Source organism: Tamandua tetradactyla, chromosome 1 (assembly GCF_023851605.1).
Source record: "Tamandua tetradactyla isolate mTamTet1 chromosome 1, mTamTet1.pri, whole genome shotgun sequence".
NCBI lineage: Eukaryota > Metazoa > Chordata > Mammalia > Pilosa > Myrmecophagidae > Tamandua > Tamandua tetradactyla.
In genome coordinates this window covers 129,184,894-129,204,836 of record NC_135327.1, presented here as the reverse complement: position 1 = coordinate 129,204,836, position 19,943 = coordinate 129,184,894, and the positions used below count along the sequence as shown (strand labels likewise).

At 37.4% G+C, this 19,943-nt stretch overlaps 1 protein-coding gene and 1 non-coding gene across 5 annotated transcripts in view; one reads left to right on the top strand and one right to left on the bottom strand.

Moving 5' to 3' along the window:
• Window positions 1-19,943, top strand: part of RUNDC3B (RUN domain containing 3B) — a 247,086-nt gene that overhangs the window by 140,123 nt on the left and 87,020 nt on the right. The window lies entirely within an intron of this gene.
• LOC143653531 (U6 spliceosomal RNA) lies at window positions 10,955-11,062 on the bottom strand. The gene has a single exon (XR_013161351.1). It is a non-coding gene; the product is annotated as a U6 spliceosomal RNA (small nuclear RNA).

The window sequence follows — 19,943 nt, the reverse complement described above, 5'->3', positions numbered from 1 at the left end:
TGTCAGAAAAATGTAACGCAATGCCTGGTTTAGATTCTGTGAGCTTTTATTATTGTAAAATAAAACTCACAAAGAAAAATACATAAAATATATATGTGTAGAATAACAAGTTATTTTTATAATCACCATCCTAGGTAAAGAAATAAAACATTGTCAGTACTGTGAAAGGGCTTCTCAATCACAGCTCCCTCCTGCCCCTTAAAGGTAACTACTATTCTGCTTTGGGGTTCTTTATAATTTTACTTCTAAGAATTTACCTACCTCCTAAATACTATAGATTAGTTATGTCCGTGTTTTTATTTATGTTGTTCATAGTTGGCAGTCATTCATTTTCACAGCATTATAATATTTCATTGTATGACATAACAGTTAACTCTTCTACTGCTAATAGACTTGTGAGAAATTTCCAGTTATGGACTAGGGTGTGTAATGCTGCAGTGTACTTTCTTACACATTTTCTGGTGTACATTACATGCATTTCTGTTGAGTGGAATTTCTAGGTCAGTAGGTATACATGTCTTCAACTCTAGTAGATAACGCTTAACTTTTTTCCAAAGGAGTTAAAATGATTTTACATTTCCTTTTCTCCAGATCCTCACCAGTTGGCATAGGCACAATGGAAGAAATCTCATTGTGGTTTTCATCAGCATTTTCTGGATTATTTATGAGATGGGGCATATTTTCATAGTTTCTTGGCTAGTTGGATTTCTTCTTTTGAGCATTGTCTAACAAATCTTTCCCCATTTAGTATTGGGTTGTCTGCCTTTTTCTTACTCTTTTTGTAGGAGTTCTTTATGTAGGATGGATATGAACTTTTGTTATATGTGTTGCACATGTCTTCTCCCAGACTGCAGTTTGCCTTTTCACTCTCTTAGGGTATCTCTTGCGGAATAGAACTTTTAAATCATAATGTATTCCTTTCAGTCTTACCTATTTAATTTCTGCAAATGTTAACATGAGATTGTTAATATTAGATATATTCTCTATTTTCACAAGGATCTTTAATATTAATTGTGTGATTTATATTATCTGTAATCCTTAATTTTTGCCTATGTGACCTGTCACTGGCAAGGTCAGTTACAATCGACAACTACTACTGTGTGTGTTTCTCAATAGCTGTCTTGTAGTTTTTCCTTTTTTGTGTTGTTGTTACTGTTACTTGGTGAACAATTGTAGAATTATTTGTCATTGTTAGTGTCACATAGTGCTTTCTAATCCTTAGGTAACTGCCTCTACAGAATTAATTTCAGCCTTCTTTTTGTTTGTATTTACGAGGTATACCTTTTATTTGGTCTTATTTCAGTCTTGCGGAATTGCTTGTTTTTTATTCCTTGTTTGTTTATATCAATAATCTAAAAGTAACCGTAGGTGAATCCATTTGGTTTTAGATTTGTTTTGTATGGACAGAATATAGTTGCTTTTTTATTATCTATTTTTTTCTTTTCATAAGAAAAAATCTTATTTATTATTATATTGGGTCTTCATTCTGTTATATTCCTTTATGTTCTGCCTTCTTAATTGTTCCCTGTGTGGTTAGTTTTTATTGTTGTAGCAATTTGTGTTTGTGTATTTCTGCTTATTGTCATTAAGGCTCATATTTCTGACCTGGAAGGTATCAGTTACCTTAACTATATATAATGTCCACAAATATATTTTTAGGCCATGTTATCCAGTGGGGTAACTACAGGTGGCTATTCAGAACTTGAAATGTGACTGGTGTGACTGGGAAACTAAATTCTTAACTTAATTTCAATGAACTAACCTAAAAACTGATGTTACATTGTTAAAAGAAATTAAAGAAGACCTAAATAAGTGGAAAGATAGCTTGTGTTATGGATAAAAAATTTAACATTAAGGTGCCAATATATCCAAATGGATCTGCCGATTCAGTGCAATCCTTACCAAAATTCCAACAGCCTTTTTCTTCACCAGAAATGGACAAGTCGATTCTAAAATTTGTATTAAATTTCAAGGAACCCTAAATAACGAAAACAATCTTGGGAAAAGAACAAAGTTGGAAGACTCACACATTTAGATTTCACAACTTACTACAAAGCTACAGTAATCAAAACAGCATGTCATTGACATAAGGACAGCCATATGTGCAGTAGGATAGAACCGAAAGCCTGGAAACAAACAGATGCATCTAAGGGCAGTGGATTTTTAACAAGGGTGCCAAGTGCATTTAATGAGGAAAGAGTGTTTTTTTCAACAAATGGTACTGAGACAACTGGATAATTATAAGCAAAAGAATGAATTTGAATCTTGAGACCCACTTGAAATGGGTCAAAGACTTAAATGTAAGAAGTAACGCTATAAAACTTTTAGAAGGCGCTATAAAACTTTTAGAAGGCCATATAAATGTAAATCTTTGGGACCATGGATTTGGCAGTCATTTCTAAATCATGATACCAAAACCACAAACAGCAAAATAAAAAATAAATAATTGGACATCATCAAAATGAAAAACATTTGCTATCAAAGGACATTATCAAAAGAGTGAAAATGTTCTTCCACAGAATGGGAGAAAATGTGTGTAGATCATATACGTGATGAGTATAGCATCTAGTAAATAAGAACTCGTACAACTCAGCAGCAGAAAGACAAACAACCCAATGAAAAAGTGGACAAAAGACTTGAATAGATATTTTTCCAAAGATGTACAAATGGTTAGTAAGCACTTGATGCTCAAACATTATTAGCCATTAGGGAAATGTAAATCAAAACCACATTAGATCCCATTTCATATACACTAGGATGGCTATAAACAAAAACATATCAGTTAGCAAGTGTTGGGGACAATGAAGAGAAGTTTGAATACCCTTATATTGCTGGTGGGAATTGTAAAATGATGGAGCTGCTGTGAGTTAGTTTTGTGGTTCCTAAAAAATTAAACATGGAATTATCACATTTAAATTTAACTTCTAGGAATGTACCCAAGAGAGTTGAAAACATGTTCAAAAAGAACTTATACATGAATGTTCATAGCAGCATGTGTTAGTTTGCAAGGTGCCAGAATGCAATATACCTGAGATATTTAAAAGGGGGAATTTATTAAGGTGCAAGTTTACAATTCTAAGGCTGTGGAAATGTCCAAATTAAGGCACCAACAAGAGGTCACCTTCACTCAAGAAAGACCAGTTATGCTCAGGGTTCTCTCTCAATTGGAAAGGCACATAGCAAAATCTGCTAGCTTTCTCTCCAGGAATCTTCAGTGGCTTTCCCAGGGCTCTGTCTGTTCTCTCTCTGGCTCTCTTGGTTCTAAAGCCTTTCCAGAATGGTTCCCTCTTAAAGGGCTCCTGTAAGCAACACCACCTTAAATGGTGAGACACGTCTTCATGGAAACCATCTAATCAAAAGTTACCACCCACAATTGGGTGGCTCATATGTCCATGGAAACAATAAAAAAGATTCCATCCAGCAATATTAAATGAGGATGAAAGGACATGGCTTTTCTGGGGTACTTAATAGCTTGAAAATGGCATGCAGCATTATTCATAATAATCAAAAGTTAAAACAAGGCGGGCAATAGTGGCTCGATGGCAGAATTCTTACCTGCCATGCCAGAGACCCAGGTTTGATTCCCAGAGCCTACCCATGCCAAAAAAAAAAAAAAAAAAAAAAGTGGAAACAACCCAAATTCACATCAACTGATGAATAGATAAACAAAATATAGCTGACCCATAAAAAGAATATCATTCAGCCATAAAAAGAAGTACCAATACATGCTACAATATTGATGGCTCCTGAAAATACTATGCTAGTTGAAAGAAGAGAGTCACCAAAACCACATGAGATATATTCCAGGAATGCAAGGGTGATTCAACATAAGAAAAATCCATTACTTTACTACACAATCAATAGAATGAAGTGGGGGGAAATTATATGATCATTTCAATTGATGCAGAAAAGGCATTTGATAAAATCCAGCACCCTTTCTTGATTTAAAACATTCAGAAAAAATAGGAATAGAGGGGACATTCCTCAACATGATCAAGGAATTTATTAAAAGTCCACAGCTTGCAACATACTCAATGACAAAAGACTCCCTCTAAGGTCAGGAACAGGACAAGGATGTCTGCTTTTACCACTGCTTTTTTTTTTTTTTTTTTTTATGAGACTGGTCATCCAAAGTTTACAGTCTGTGGTTCACAGTATCATCATAAAGCTATGCATTCATTATTACAATTGATTTTTGAACATTTTCTTTACTCCAAAAACAATAAAAATAAAAGTAAAAGAGAACACCCAAAGCATCCCAATACTCCCATCCCCCCTATTCTTTCTTTCTTTATTTTTGCTTTTTTTTTTTTCTTACTCATCTATCCATATATACTGGATAAAGGGAAAATCCATCACAAGGTTTTCACACAAACATGTTCACACTTTAAAAACTCTATAGTTACTCATTCATCTTCAAGAATCAAGGCTACTGGATTACAGTTCAACAGCTTAGATTTTTCCCTGTAGCTACTCTAATACACCAAAAACTGGAAAGGAGTATCTATATACTGCATAAGAATAACCTTCAGAAAGACCTTTAGACTCTCTTTGAAATCTCTCAGCCACTACAACTTTATCCTGCTTCATTATCTTTGCCTTTTGTCAAGAAGACTCATATTCCCACGATGCCAGGGCATTCCATGGTCCACATTGTCAGGGAGATTGACACCTCTGGGATTTATGTCTCACATAGGGGAGGGCAGTGAGTTCACCTGTGGAGTTAGCCTAGAGAGAAAGGCCACATTTGAGCAACAGAAGAGGTTTTCTAGGGGTGACTCTTAGGCAGAATCATAAGTAGGCGTAGCTATTCCTTGGCAGGAATAAATTTCCTGAGGGCAAGTCCCAAGATTGAGGGCCTTGCCCATCAAATTGACAGCCCCCAAAGCTTGCAGGAATAGCAGGTTCCTCCCCAGGTGGGAAAGTTGTTTAATATTTCCACTTTTTCCACAGTCCCTCAAGGGGACTTTGCAAATACTTTTTTTTTTATTAATCAAAAAAAAGAAAAGAAATTAACACAACATTTAGAAATCATTCCATTCTACACATGCACTCAGTAATTCTTAGTATCATCCCATAGATGCATGATCATCATTTCTTAGTACATTTGCATCGATTTAGGGAAAGAACTAGCAAAACAGCAGAAAAAGATATAGAATGTTAATATAGAGAAGAGAATTAAATTAATAATACTAATAAAAAATATATATATAAAAAAAGGAAAAAGAAAAAAACAAAAACAAAAGATACAAACAAACAAACAAAAAACTATATTTCAGGTGCAGCTTCATTCAGTGTTCCAACATAGTTACATTACACTTAGGTATTATTGTGCTGTCCATTTTTGAGTTCTTGTATCTATTCCTGTTGCACAGTCTGTATCCCCTCAGCTCCAATTACCCACTATCTTACCCTGTTTCTAACTCCTGCTGGTCTCTGTTACCAATGATATATTCCAAGCTGATTCTCGAATGTCGGTTCACATCAGTGGGACCACACAGTATCTGTCCTTTAGTTTTTGGCTAGACTCACTCAGCATAATGTACTCTAGGTCCATCCATGTTATTACATGCTTCATAAGTTTAGTCTGTCTTAAAGCTGCATAATATTCCATCATAGGTATACGCCACAGTTTGTTTAGCCACTCGTCTGTTGATGGACATTTTGGCTGTTTCCATCTCTTTGCAATTGTAGATAATGCTGCTATAAACACTGGTGTGCAAATGTCTGTCTGTGTCTTTGCCCTTAAGTCCTTTGAGTAGATACCTAGCAGTGATATTGCTGGGTCGTAATCCATTCTGCCATTCTATGTCTTTTGATTGGGAAATTCAGTCCATTAACTTTTTGTGTTATTACTGTTTGGATAATATTTTCCTCTACCATTTTGCCTTTTGTATTATATATATCATATCTGATTTTCCTTCTTTCTACACTTTACTCCATACCTCTCTCTTCTGTCTTTTCGTATCTGACTCTAGTGCTCCCTTTAGTATTTCTTGCAGAGCTGGTCTCTTGGTCACAAATTCTCTCAGTGACTTTTTGTCTATAAATGTTTTAATTTCTCCTTCATTTTTGAAGGACAATTTTGCTGGATATAGGAGTCTTGGTTGGCAGTTTTTCTCTTTTAGTAATTTAAATATATCGTCCCACTGTCTTCTAGCTTCCATGGTTTCTGCTGAGAAATCTACATATAGTCTTATTGGGTTTCCCTTGTATGTGACAGATTGTTTTTCTCTTGCTGCTTTCAAGATCCTCTCTTTCTCTTTGACCTCTGACATTCTAACTAGTAAGTGTCTTGGAGAATGCCTATTTGGGTCTGTTCTCTTTGGGGTGCGCTGCACTTCTTGGATCTGCAAATTTAGGTCTTTCATAAGAGTTGGGAAATTTTCAGTGATAATTTCTTCCATTAGTTTTTCTCCTCCTTTTCCCTTCTCTTCTCCTTCTGGGACACCCACAACACGTATGTTTGTGCGCTTCATATTGTCATTCAGTTCCCTGATCCCCTGCTCAAGTTTTTCCATTCTTTTCCCTATAGTTTGTGTTTCTTTTTGGAATTCAGATGTTCCATCCTCCAGTTCACTAATTGTAGCTTCTGTCTCTTTAGATCTACCATTGTAGGTATCCATTGTTTTTTCCATTTTTTCTTCTTTGTCCTTCACTCCCATAAGTTCTGTGATTTGTTTTTTCAGATTTTCTATTTCTTCTTTTTGTTCAGCCCATGTCTTCTTCATGTCCTCCCTCAATTTATTGATTTGGTTTTTGAAGACTTTTTCCATTTCTGTTCGTATATTCAGCATTAGTTGTCTCAGCTCCTGTAACTCAGGATACAGAGCTATCTTGAACTATTGGTTTGTTCCTTTGACTGGGCCATATCTTCAATTTTCCGAGCGTCATCCATTATTTTCTGCTGGTGTCTGGGCATTTGATCAGTTTTCCCTGGGTGTGGGACCCGGCTGGTTGAAAGGTTTTTCTGTGAAATCTCTGGGCTCTGTTTTTCTTTTCCTGCCCAGTAGGTGGCGCTCGTGGCGCTCGTCTGTCTGCGGGGCCCACCAGTAAAAGATGCTGTGGCTCCTTTAACTTGCCAATCCGAATCTCGCAGTCGCCCGGGAAACCGCGCGTGGAGGCGGGGGTCACCGGCCGCCGCAGCTTGGGGGAGTGCCGGTCCAAATTGCCCAGCTGGCCCGGGATGCCAAGCGTGGTGGGAAGGCCCCCGCTATCCAGCGTTCCCAGTCAGACCGGGGAGCCACGTGGGTGGAGGGGACCCCAGTCGCCAGTCGCCCCGGCCGGGAAAACGCGCGCCCCTCGGGTATCTCACCGCAGCGGATTCTCCCTGCCTGTTCAGCCGTTCCAGAATGGGGTACGCTGTCTTTTTGGTCTCTGTCATGGCTCTGGGAGCTGTTTTGTATTGTTTCTGTTTCTTTAGTTGCTTTTCTGGAGGAGGAACTAAGACCCGCGCGTCTTACTAAGCCACCATCTTCTCCAGAAGTCTGCAAATACTTTTTGCCCTTCTGCTCTGGGACATTTCAGGGCATCACGCCAACCTCTACAAACTAACAAGATCTAACTCCCTATTCAAGGTTCCATGTAATTATGGTGTTTGAATAAGCTGACCATACAAGTTAGATTAGATAGCGTGCTACTGAAAACATAAATTTAGTACAAATAAGCATCCCTTTCTTTGGCCTTACACAGAATTTGAAGTTTTAAAATACAGATAATATCATCCTTTACTCTTTAGACTGGTTTATCTTAGTACTACCCAGATCAACCTCATTCATATATCTAATTGAAGTCTGATCACTTTTTCAGTGTTTTTAATAGTTGCTTTATGGGGTAACACTTACTTTCATAGTTGCAGAACTCTAGCTCTGAGTCGCAGATATCACACAAATAGCCAAAGTTCCATGGAATGACCAGGCTATACACAAAAAGCTCAGCATCTCAGAATTTAGAAATAAAAGTTATATTTGGTTTGCTAGTATTTTTCAGGGTTTTTGCATGTATATTCATAAGGGATAATGGTATGTAATTTTCCTTTCTTTTCTTGAGGTGTCTTTATTTGGTTTTTAGAATAATGGCCTCAGAGAATGTTAGGTGTGTTCTCTCTTCAGTTTTTTGGGATAGTTTGAGAAGGACTGGTGTTAATTCATTTAATGTTTGGAAGAATCACCATCTGGTCCTCAACTTTTCTTTGTTAGGAAATTTCCGATTAGTAATTTAATCTCTTTTTTATTGGTCTTTTGAGAGTGTCTATTTCTTCACGAGTCCATTTAAGTAATTTTTGTTTCTAGGAGTTTGTCCTTTCTACCCACTTCTCTAATTTGTTGGTATAAACTTATTTATAATGTCCCCCTTCTTACTTCAGATTTTTGTTGTGTCCTCTCTTTTTTTTGTTAGTCTAGCTAAAAGTTAATCAATTTTATCAATCTTTTTGAAGAATGAGCTTTGAGTTTTATTGATTGTCTTGTTCTTTTCCTTCTCTGTTTCATTTATCTTCACTCTAATCTTTTTATGCCCTTTCTTTTACTTATTTTAGGTTTGGTTTATTATTATTTTTCTAGTTCCTAGAGATACGAAGTTAGGTTATTGATTTGAGATCTTTCTTCTTTTTTAATGTAGCCATTTACTACTGTATATATTCCTCTGAGCATTGCCTTTACTGAATCTCATAAGTTTTACATGTTGTGTTTACTCATCTCTGTACATTTTCTAATTTCCCTTGTGAATTCTCTTTGATCTACTGATTGTTTAAAAGTGTACTGATTAATTTCCATATATTAGTGATAATCCAGTTTTCCCTCTCTTATTGATATCTAGCTTCACTCCAGTTTTGCTTTACTCCAGTTTTGCTAGAGAAGACATTTTGAATTATTTCAGTCATTTAAAATGTATTGAGAGTTGTTTTATAACCTCACATATGATCTGTGCTGCAGAAGGATCCATGTACACTTGAGAGGCATGTATATTCTCCTGTTAGATGAAGTGTTCTATATATGTCTCTTATGACTAATTGGTTTATAGTTGTTCAAGACTTCAGTATTCTTAATTTTCTTTCTAGATATTCTATCCATGATTGAAAGTGGCATATTGAAATCTCCTACTATTACCGAATTATCTGTTTGTCCCTTCAGTTCTGTCAGTGTTTGCTTCATGTATTTTGGGCTCTGTTGTCAGGTGGGATATATGTTTATAATTGCTATTTCTTCTTGATGAATTGACCTTTTATCGATATTCAGTGTCCTTGTTCTCTTTTAACAGTTTTGGACTTGCTCTCTCTTGATTTGATTCATTTGCATGGAATATCTTTTTGCATCCTTTAACTTTCAACTATTTTTGTCTTTGTGCTTGTGTTAGTTAGATTCAGTTGTCAACTTGGCTAGGTGAGCATACCTAGTCTTGTTGCTGAGGACATAAGCCAATGGTACGTGAACCTCATCTGTTGCCAATTACATCTGCAGTCAGCTAGGAGGCATGTCTGCTGCAATGAGTGATGTTTGACTTAATTGGTTGGTGCTTAAATGAGAGATTGCAACGTAGCACTGCTAAGCAGCTCGGCATTCCTCATCTCAGCACTAGCAGCTCAGCCCAGGCCTTTGGAGATGCAGAAAGAAGTCACCCCAGGGAAAGTTGTTGGAACCCAGGGGCCTGGAGAGAAGACCAGCAGAGACCATCTTGTGCCTTCCACATAAGAAAGAACCTTAGTGGAAAGTTAGCTGCTTTTCCTCTGAAGAACCAAAATAAATAAATCCCCTTTTATTAAAAGCCAATCCGTCTCTGGTGTGTTGCATTCCAGCAGCTAGCAAACTAGAACAGTGCTTTAGGTGAGTCTCTTGTAAGCAGCATAGAATTGGATCATGTTATTTTATCCATTCTGTAGCATCTGCCTTTTGGAGAGTTTAATCCAAAGAGAGTTTACTTTAACTTTAATTTGAAGTAATTGCCAGTGAGACAGGAGTTACTTCTGCCATTTTGCTATTTTTGTTTTATATGTCATAGTTTTTGTCCCTCATTTACCCATTATAGCCTGCTTTAGTATTTAGTTGATTTTGTCTACTAATCCTTTTTAACTCTTTATTTCAATTTGTTTTTAATCATTCTTCTTATTTTTGCCTCCATGTCCTTACTGTGATTTTCTTCCTGTTCTTATTTTACTTTTGCTTTCTTTATCTTGTAATATAGTTCTGTTAATCTTGAACTGGTTCCTTTCTTATTATTTATATTTGAAGTAGCTGAGTTTTTCTCTGGAACAAAATGAAGGGAATTTATGTTGGAAAGGGGCCAATGTTGTATTCCATGCTTATTTGGATTTTTCTTATGATTCCATGATTCAGTTTGGCGTACTTGATGAAATAAACAGCATAATTTTTCTATAATGCACGATGTCTTTTCCTTTTTGGATTTTCAAATGGGTAATATATTCCCATAGCTCAGAAATCAGTGTGGAAAATTTCAGTCCCATGCCCATCCCATCCATCCAGTTGCGTCCCTGCTCCAAATTGGCAACAATTTTTTTTTTGTATGCTGTATGGTGGGGTCACATTTCATTATTTTTCCATGTGACTATGCTGATATTGTAGCACCATTTGTTGAATTTTTTTGTTTGCTTTACTTGCTTGCTTGTTTTTGGGGGAAGTGCATGGACCAGGAATCAAACCCAGGTCTCCTGCATGGCAGGTGAAATGGTAACAATTTTTATATTTTCTTGTGCATTCTTTCAGTTTCTTTATGCAGTTAAAATGCATATATATACATACACACACACAAACGCACATATCCATGTACATATATATTTTTTCATCATCTAGCTGTGCTTTTATCATCACAATTGACCTTTTCTCTTTTTTGTGAAAAATAACGTATATACAAAAAAACAACAAATATCAAAGCACATCACAACAAGTAGTTGTAGAACAGATTTCAGAGTTTGGCATGGGTAGCAATTCCACAATTCCAGGAAAATATGGAACATATCACAAATTTGCATGTCATCTTTGTGTAAGGCCATGCTAATCATCTCGGTAATGTTCCAATTTTAGTATTTATGTGTTGCCGAAGCAAGCACTCTTTTCCCCTTTACCAGAGACAACCTGATCCCTGAAAATATGTGTTGATTGTGTGATTTCTCATTTGGCCCTTTCTCTTCCGAGTTTCTCCTTACCATGGAAGCATTCTTTGCTGAATGTACTTCCTGCTATACTTACCCTTCCTTGATTTCTATTACCTTGTGGAAGTCCTGCTATCTATTTTGTGATTTGGGATTTTATCTGTTTATAGTTTCTCTAGAGATAGAATTTCTGTTTTCATTTCTTATTTTCCTTATTGCTTTTAGATGTTTTCCTGGAAAAAAGGGGCTGAAATCAACCTTTATGCTATCTTAAAACAAGAATTTCTTCTACTAGTCTTTGTACACTCAGCGTCCTCCCCAGTTCTTTAATAATGAATAAATAATTAATAAATTTTTATTCTGCATCTGCTACACACCTGTCATTGTCATAGGTGCTGGAGATAAAAATGTAAACAAAATAGATAAGGTCTTTGTTATAAGGTACTTTTATTCAAGTTGCAAGAAACAAAGTTTTTTATAAGTATACAAATGAATAAATATGATAATTCTGAGCATTCTTGATTTTAAATTTGATTTTAAAGGAAATCTCTTTGTTGTTTTATTACTGAATATAATATTTGCTGTAGGATTTTGTGGAGTCTTCGGGTTTTTATTTGTTTGGTATATGAAATATTCTCTATTAGGTTAAGAATATTTTTTTCCATTATTAGTGTGGTATTTTTGTTTTTGTTCTGTTTTTAAAAGCATAACTTGACCTTGGAAATTTATCACATACTTTATCTGCATCTTTTTGTAAAATTTTTATTAATAAAACCAATCAACATACGTGTATGAACATACTTAGTGTATGAACATTCCATACTTGGTGTGCAGTCCGTGGCTCACATAGTTGTATATTCATCACCATGATCATATCTCAGAACATTTACATCACTCCAGGAAAAGAAAAAGAAAAAAGAAAAAACTCACACATACTTTACCCCTGACCCCTCCCTCTCATTGATCACTAGTATTTCCCTCTACCGAATATATTTTAACATTTGTTCCCCCATTATTTATTTACTTTTAATCCTTATTTTTTACTCACTTGTCTATACCGTGTATAAAAGGAACATGAGAACAGAGTTTTCACAACTACACAGTTATTTTAGAAAGCTGTATCATTATATGATCATCTTAAAGAAACATGGCTATTGGAGCACAGCTCTACAGTTTCAGGCACTTCCCTTTAGCTACTCTAATACATCTTAAACTAAAAAGGGGATATCTATATAATGTATAAGAATAACCTCCAGGATAACCTCTCAACTCTGTTTGAAATCTCTCAGCCACTGACACTTTATTTTGTCTCATTTCTCTCTTGCCCTTTTCAGTCGAGAAGGTTTTCTCAATCCTTTGATGCTGAGTCCCAGCTCATTCTAGGATTTGTTTTCCACATTGACAGGGAGGTTTACCCCCCTGGGAGTCATGTCCCATGTAGAGAAGGGGGAGGGCAGTGAGTTTGCTTGCCCTGTTGGCTGAGAGATAGACCACATCTGAGCAACAAAAGAGGTTCTCTGGGGGTGCCTCTTAGGCCTAATTTTAAGTAGGCTTAGTCTGTCCTTTGCAGGCCTAAGTTTCATATGAACAAACCTCAAGATTGAGGGCTCGGCCTATTGATTTTGTTGTCCCCACTGCTTGTGAGAATATCAGGAACTCTCCAAATGGGGAATTTGAATTTTCCCCCTTTCTCACCATTCCCCCAAGGGGATTTTGCAAATACTTTTATATTCACTGTTCAAATCACTCTGGTATTTATCAGGGTATCACTCTGGACAAATCTACCAAATCTCATGCCCTATTCAAGGTTCCACATACTTACGGCATTCAGTTAAACTGTCCATATAAGATATATTAGGAGATGTACTAATCAAAGTATAAATTTTGTATCAAATAAATATTTTTTGCTTTGCTCTCACACATAAATCAGAGTTCTAAAGTATGAATTACCATCTACTTTCAACACCCTGCAAATTGACATTCCTTTGTTCTTCCTCATGAAAAACATTTTTTTAATTTGTACATTTACTTACTATCATTGTAAACTCTAGGAGTTCCTACATTATACCATCTCAGTCCTTATCATCTATCTTTCCTTCTGGTTTCAGTTGTGCCCCCAGCCTTCCTCCCTCTATCATTTTCACGTTCAGCTTCATTCAGTGTACTGACATTATTGTACTACAGTTAGATAGTACTGTGTTATCCATTTCTGAATTTTTGCAGCCAGTCCTTGTGGTAGTTAGGTTCAGGTGTCAGCTTGACCAGGTGAAGGTGCCTAATTCTATTGCTGTGGACAGGAACCAGTGGCATGTGACCTCATCTGTTACTGATTACATCTGCAGTCGGCTAGGAGGCCTGGCTGCTGCAATGAATGATGTTTGATTTAATTGGTTGGAAGCTTAAATGGGAGAGTTCAACATAGCACAGCCCAAGCAGTTCAGCATACCTCATCTCAGCACTGCAGCTCAGCCCAGGGCTTTTCAGATGTGGGAAGGTATCACCCCGGGGAAAGTTGTTGGAACCCAGAGGCCTTGGAAGAAGGCCAGCAGAGATTGCCCTGTGCCTTCCCATGTAAAAAAGAACCTCAGTTGAAAATTAGCTGCCTTTCCTCTGAAGTACTACACATTTTAAAATTAATCCCCTTTTATTAAAAGCCAATCCATCTCTGGTGTGTTGCATTCCAGCAGCTAGCAAACTAGAACAGATTTTGGTATAAGGAGTGGGTTGCTCCTGCGGTTTGCAAATACCAAACATATTGGAACAGCTTTTTGAATGGATAAGGTGAGAACTTTGGAGAACTTCTCTTGATAGAGAAGGCCTAGAATGCTTTGAAGACACTGTTGGTAGAAATGTGGACTCTAAAGACACTTCTGATAAGTCCTTAGAAAGAAATGAGGCACATGCTACTGCAAATTGGAAGGAAGGTTATCCTTGTTTTAAAATAGCAGACAATCTGGAAAAGTTGTCTAGTGGTTTTGGCTGGAAGGCAGATTTTAAAAGCCATGAACTTGAATATTTAGCAGAAGAAATTTCCAAATTAAATGTGGGAAGTGCAGCCGGGGTTTCTCCTCACAGCTTATAGTGAAATGCGACAGGAAAAAGATAAGCTGAGACCTGAACTCTTGGGTACAAAGAAAGCAGAAATTGATGTTCTGGAAAATTCTGGACTTCCAGGAGAGGAGACCCCAGAGAATGGTACCCATTGTGAGGATTTGGCCAAATCTGAAACCAGTGAGCTACTTCAGCGAAAGCCAGGATTGGACATGAAGTTATCCAGGAAGGATTTGTGGAAACTCCTTATGTCTGATGGGCATAAATCAAGGCTGCTACATAGAAAGCCAACGAGAGTGCTATGGGACCTATGGAAACAGAGCTGCTGCCAATCTGAACTGGGGGGTTCAGAGAAGGGATATGTTGGAGGAAAAATAACTTCAGAGCCAAAACCATGGAGGCTGGGGTCTGAAGTCAAGAAGCCTCGGGCCAGGAGAGCGGACCCACCCAAGCACATGGAGAGGGCGAGTTTGCTCCAAAGGCGGAGGGTGGGCCTTCCACTTCATTGCAGTGGAAGAATCATGCTACCTTAGGCCTTGGAGAGGGTGAAGCACATTCCTTGGGGTTTGGGGAGAGCCTGGCTACCACCACATGGAGGAGTTGAGGGTGTACCCTGGAGATGGCAGAGAGCCTGGGTATAGCCCTGATCCTTGGAGAGGATGGAGCTAAGAAAAATGTGGTCTCCCCAATATCCCCTAAGGTTGCATTTGGAGAGAGGCAGGCTTCTGCGTAGGCTGCTGTTTTCAGAAGTCCCGAATATAAATGACTCTCAGACTTTGAAATCTAATGGACTTTGCCCTTTGAAACCGTATAGGTCCGGTGACCCCTGTGTTCATTCCTCCCTATGGAAATGGGTATATGTGTCCTATGAATGTTCCTCCTTTGTATGTTGGCAGCGAGTAAATTGTTTTGAGTTTTTGTAGGTCCAGAGCCAGAGGAGAACTTTGCCTTAGAACAGACCATGCCTGTAACTAATGTTGATGGGAGTTTGTACTGTTTCTTTGTATTTCATTTGTATTGCTACTGAAATGGTTTAAGGGTTTCTAATATTGTGATGGAATGAATGTATTTTGTATATGGGAAAACATGTCTTTTTTAGGGTCCAGAGGGTGGAATGTGCTGGTTTGAAAGGATGTATGTACCCTAGAAAAGCCATGTTTTAATCCTAATCTCATTTTGTAAAGGCAGCCGTTTCTTCTAATCCCTATTCAGTACTGTATGTTTGAATCTGTAATTAGATCATCTCCCTGGAGATGTGACTTAATCAGGAGTGGGTGTTCAGCTGGATTAGGTGGAAACCTGTCTCCATCCATACAGGTGGGTCTTGATTAATTTATTGGAATCCTATAAAAGAGGAAACATTTTGGAGGAAGTGAGAGATTCAGAGAGAGCAGGGAATGACATAGCCACAAGAAGAGAGTCCACCAGCCAGTGACCTTTGGAGATGAAGAAGGAAAGCACCTCCCGGGGAGCTACATGAAACAGGAAGCCAGGAGAAAAAGCTAGCAGAAGATGCTGTGTTCACCATGTGCTTTTCCAGATGAGAGAGAAACCCTGTGTTTGCCCCATGCCTTTCCACTTAAGAGAGAAACGCTGAACTTCATCAGCCTCTGTGAATCAAGGTATCATTTCCTGAATGCCTTAGATTGGACGTTTCTATAGACTTGCTTTAATTGGGATATTTTCTCAGCTGCAAACTAGAAACTTATTAAATTCTCCTTTTTAAAAGCCATTCTGTTTCTGCTGTTGCATTCTGGCAGCTCGCAAACTAGAACAGTCCTGTTGAATAATCTGTATGCCTTCAGCTCCAATTACCCAATGTCTACTGTGTTTCTATCTCCTGAAGGTCGTTGTTCTTAACTGAAATTCTCCAAGTTCATTCATTAATGTTAGTTCATATCAGTGAGACCATACAATATTTGTCCTTTTGTTTTGGGCTAATCTCAGTCAGCAAAATGTCCTCAGGTCCATCCATGTTGTTACATACTTCATAACTTTATTCTGTCTTACGCTGCATAATATTCCATTGTATGTATATACCACAGCTTGTTTAGCCACTCGTCTATTGATGGACATATGGGCTTTTTCCATCTCTTGGCAATTGTAAATACTGCTGCTGTAAACATTGGTGTGCAAATGTCCATTTGGGTCCTTGCCCTCATGTCCTCTGAGTAGATACCTAGCAATGATATTGCCGGATCATGTGGCAATTCTATACTTAGCTTCCTGAGGAACTGCCAGACTGCCTTCCACAGCCATTGTACCATTTTGCATTCCCACCAGCAGTGGATAAGTTTGCCTCTTTCTCCACATCCTCTCTAGCACTTGTTTTCTGTTTTATTGACAATGGCCGTTCTGGTGGATTTGAGATGATATCTCATTTTGGTTTTGATTTGCATTTCCCTATTAGCCAGGGAAATTGAGCATCTTTTCATGTGCCTTTTAGCCATTTGTATTTCCTCTTCTGAGAAGTGTCTGTTCATGCCTTTTGCCCATCTTGTAATTGGGTTGTCTGTCTTTTTGTTGTGAGTTGAACAATCTCTTTATATTTTCTGGATACTAGACCCTTATCTGATATATCACTTCCAAATATTGTCTCCCATTGTGTAGGCTGTCTTTTTACTTTCTTGACAAAGTTCTTTGATGCACAAAAGTGTTTAATTTGGGGGAGTCACTGTTTATCTATTTTTTTCTTCAATGCTCGTGCTTTGGATGTAAGATCTAGGAAACTGCCTCCTATTACAAGATTTGTAAGATATTTCCCTACATTTTCTTCTTAAAGTTTTATGGTCTTAGATCTAATGTTTAGTTCTTTGATCTATTTTGAGTTCATTTTTGTATAGGGTATGAGATATGGCTCCTCTTTCATTCTTTTGTGTGGGCATATCCAGTTCTCCAAGCCCATTTATTGAAGAGACTGTTCTGTCCCAGGTGAGTTGGCTTGACTGCCTTATCAAAGATCAATTGTCCATAGATGAGAGGGTCTATATCTGAGCACTGTATTTGATTCCATTGGTCAGTATATCTATTTTTATGCCAGTGCCATGCTGTTTTGACCATTGTAGCTTCATAATATGCCTTAAAGTCAGGTAGTGTGAGACCTCCAACTTCATTTTTTTTTTCCAGGATATTTTTAGCTATTCAGGGCACCCTGCCCTTCCAGATAAATTTGGTTATTTGTTTTTCTGTTTCTGCAAAGTAAATTTTTGGGATTTTAATTGGTATTGCATTGAATCTATAAATCAATTTAGGTAGAACTGACATTTAGGTAGAATTGACTATATTTAGTCTTTCAATCCATGAATATGGTATGCCCTTCCATTTATATAGGTCTTCTGTGGTTTCTTTTAGCAATTTCTTGTAGTTTTCTTTGTATAGTTCTTTTGTATCCTTAGTTAAGTTTATTCCTAAATTCTCTTGGTTGCAATTGTAAATGGAATGTTTTTCTTGATATCCCCCTCAGATTGCTCATTACTAGTGTATAGAGCACTACAAACTTTTGAATGTTGATCTTGTACTCTGCCACTTTGCTGTATTCATTTATTAGCTGTAGTAGTTTTGCTGTGGATTTTTCAGAGTGCGACATATAGTATCATATCATCTGCAAACAGTGAGAGTTTTACTTCTTCCTTTCCAATTTTGATGCCTTATATTTCTTGTTCTTGTCTAATTGCTCTGACCAGAACTTCCAATACAATGTTGAGTAACAATGGTGACAGCTGACATCCTTGTATCATTCCTGATTTTAGGGGAAGAGTTTTCTGTTTTCCCCCATTGAGAATGCTGTTTGCTGTGGGTTTTTCATGTACTCCCTTTATCATGTTGAGGAAGTTCCCTTCTATTCCTATCCTTTGAAGTGTTTTCAACAAGAAGTGATGTTGAATTTTGTCACATGCCTTTTCTGCATCCATTGAGATGATCATATGGTTCTTCTACTTTGATTTGTTGATATGGTGTATTACATTGTTCTAGTTTGCTAGCTGCCAGAATGCAATATACCAGAAGCAGAATGGCTTTTAAAAAGGGAATTTAATGAATTGTTAGCTTATAGTTCTAAGGCCAAGAAAATGTCCCAATTAAACAATTCTATAGAAATGTCCAATAAAAAGCATCCAGCAAAAGATACCTTGGTTCAAGAAGGCCAGTGAAGTTCAGCGTTTCTCTCTCAAGTGAGAAGGCACATGGCGAACACAGTCAGGGTTTCTCTCTCAACTGGAAGGGCACATGGCAAACACAGCGTCATCTGCTAGCTTTCTCTCCTGGCTTCCTGTTTTATGAAGCTCCCTGGGAGGCATTTTCCTCCTTCTTCTCCAAAGCGCTGGCTGGTTGGACTCTCTTTTTCGTGGTGCTGCAGCATTCTCTGCTCACTCAGAATCTCTCTCATTCTCCAAAATGTTTCCTCTGTTATAGGACTTCTGAAACCAATCCCAAGAGCCACCTAAATGGGTGGAGACACACCTCAACCTAATCCATCTTAACAATCACTCTTGATTAAATCACATCTCCAAGGAGATAATCTAATTACAGTTTCAAACATACAATGCTGAATAGGGATTAGAAGAAACAGCTACCTTTACAAAATGGAATTAGGATTAAAACATGGCTTTTCTAGGGTACATACATAATTTCCAACCAGCACACACATAAATTAATTTTCTTATATTAAACCATCCTTGCAAGTAGGGATGAATCCTACTTGGTCATGGTGTAAATTCTTTTAAAGTGCTGCTGGATTCACTTTGCAAGAATTTTGTTAAGGATTTTTGCATCTATATTCATTAGAGAGATTGGTCTGTAATTTTCTTATTGTATCTTTGTCTGGCTTTGGTATGAGGGTGATGTTGGCTTCATAGAATGATTAAGTAACTTTCCTACCTCTTCAGTTTTTCTGAAGAGTTTGAGCAGGATTGGTACAATTCTTTCTTGAATGTGTGGTAGAATTCACATGTGAAACCATCTGGTCCTGGACTTTTCTTTTTGGGGAGCTTCTTAATCCTTACTGACTAATTCAGTTTCTTTACTTGTGATTGGTTTGTTGAGGTAGACTATTTCTTCTCAAGTCAGTGTTGGTTGTTCATTCCTTTCTAGGAAGTTGTCCATTTCATCTATATTGCCTAATTTATTAGCATAAAGTTGTTCATAGTCTCCTCTCATTACCTCCTTTATTTCTGCAGGGCCATGATTATGTCTCCTCTTCCATTTCTGATTTTATTTATTCGCATCCTCTCTCTTATTCTTTTTGTCAACCTTGCTAAGGGTTCATCAATCTTACTGATTTTCTCATAGAACCAACTTCTGCTTTTGTTGATTTTCTCAATTGTTTTGATGTTGTCAATTTCATTTATTTCTGCTCTAATCTTTATTTCTTTCCTTTTGTTCTTAAACCTCGATTTTTGCTCTTTCTTCTTTTTTGATATAAGCATTTAGGGCAATAAATTTCCCTCTTAGCACTGCCTTTGATGCATCCTATAAATTTTGATATGTTGTATTTTCATTTTCATTTGTCTCGAGATATTTACTGATTTCTCTTGTAATTTTTTCCTTGACCCACTGATTGTTTAAGAGTGTGCTATTGACCCTTTATATATTTGTGAATTTTCTGGCCATCTGCCTATTATTGATTTACAACTTCATTACTTCATGATCTGAGAAAGAGTTTTGTATGATTTCAATCTTTTTAAATTTATTGAGACTTGCTCTGTGACCCAGCCTATGATCTATCCTTAAGAATGATCCATGACTTTCTCCGCCGGCCCGCCGCGCGGCGCCCACGCCCCGCAGCAGCCGA